Source organism: Sardina pilchardus, chromosome 3 (assembly GCF_963854185.1).
Source record: "Sardina pilchardus chromosome 3, fSarPil1.1, whole genome shotgun sequence".
NCBI classification, from domain to species: domain Eukaryota; kingdom Metazoa; phylum Chordata; class Actinopteri; order Clupeiformes; family Clupeidae; genus Sardina; species Sardina pilchardus.
In genome coordinates, this window is record NC_084996.1 from 34,957,613 (window position 1) to 34,959,249 (window position 1,637).

The 1,637-nt window shown below is 45.0% G+C and overlaps 1 protein-coding gene across 1 annotated transcript in view; it reads right to left on the reverse strand.

Moving 5' to 3' along the window:
• Window positions 1–150, reverse strand: part of LOC134076262 (proline-rich protein 29-like) — a 4,239-nt gene extending 4,089 nt beyond the window's left edge. Inside the window, exon 1 of the mRNA XM_062531259.1 lies at window positions 1–150. This exon is cut by the window's left edge and continues 147 nt beyond it. The gene's annotated coding sequence lies outside the window, so the exon portion shown is untranslated.
• Window positions 151–1,637: the final 1,487 nt, after the last annotated feature.

Sequence of the window (1,637 nt, forward strand, 5' to 3'; positions counted from 1 at the left end):
CGACCTCTTGAGTTACCTGGCAGCAGGACGCAAACAGAAAGTTTGCCTCTCAGACAACGTTTAGTACTTAGCAGCGCAGCGCGCCGTTGCGCGTACATTAGCGCGCGCAAATTCTATGGCAGATAAAAAGTTCTATGAAGGGAACACACGGGGGAACTTGCGTCAACTGCTGAGATGAAGGCCTACTGGTACATTCAAATGGCCGTGTTCACAAGCTTGCTGCTGCTGCTGTCGAAATAGATACTTTTTCGAGCACATGTCATACTGCCATACGCTGATAAAATCCCCTCCTGTCACAATTACATAGCTGTCTTCGATTTATCAAATCATATAGGCCCAGCCTGTGCGGACGGCATTTAGGTTTCCCTATTTAGAATTAGAGGCATTCAAATTCTAACAGACAGGTGGGCTTTTACCTGTCACCTCGCTGACAGAGCGCCACTAATTACAACTTCAAGTCTCTTTCACACTCTGCCTCTCCCTGCTCTTCCCTCCCTCATTCCTCGCTGTTTTGTCTCGCCCTCCCACACTGTCCTCACCCGAAATCACGGCGGGGCTTCAAAACCGGCAATTAATCAAGGCGCACGTCTTAATCTGAAGGCATTGCCTCTATTTATAAAAAGGCCCTGACAACGTATAGGGAACTCGTTGCTAGAGAGAGAGAGAGAGAGAGAGAGAGAGAGAGAGAGAGAGAGAGAGAGAGAGAGAGAGAGAGAGAGAGAGAGAGAGAGAGGTAATAGAGTTAAGAGTTACGATCCAGAAAGAAGAATGAACAGCGATTAGGTAGAAGACGTCTGCAATTAACGATGCAATGCCACAAGTGGCAACACATTAATTAGGAATTTACATTCACGTCTTTGTTGAAAACAATACTCCGTTATTGACAGGCATGTTTGTTAGTGTATGAAGTTTTTATTTGTTTTATCTAACCTAAAGTCAGCCCACCCTGAGAACACAACCATGCACATGAAAAGGGAAGACGAGGGATCAATCCATCATTAAAGAAAAGCCTGGTGAAAAGCCCCCCCACCCCTGAATGTATTAATAATCAAAGGCAGGGTAGGCTCAGTTAAAAGCTCCTTTATCAGACTTTCGTGAGCTAAGTTAACGTTGCATTGCATCAGAACCCATTGACATCCCATCAAAGCAAGGTCCCGCTAGATTAGGCTAATGGCACTTCATTTGAGTAAATGTTACTGCATCATGCCAAATGGCATGGCATTAGTGGCTGTAAATGTTTTGCTGGCAATTGAGAATGTGTCACACTCAGGATGTTGTTTCTCATGGTTGACCATATTAATTACTGTTTTCTAATGACGACACACACATACACAAACAAACACACTCACACACACACACACACACACACACACACACACACACACACACACACACACACACACACACACACACATTCAGTCACAAAGACATGATCACATCCATGGTGTGGCCATTGCCTCAGCTGGTTCCTATGGCAACTCCAATCAGATTGCGGTCCCTTGGTGGCTGTGACAGAGACCATGTGTATTAAGCCCACAAGATTCCATAGCAGTGTTACTAAAAATAGGCCTGCCTTCAAGTTTAACTTCAGCTTCAAAAACATATGTAGGTGCGCACACACACACACACACACACAC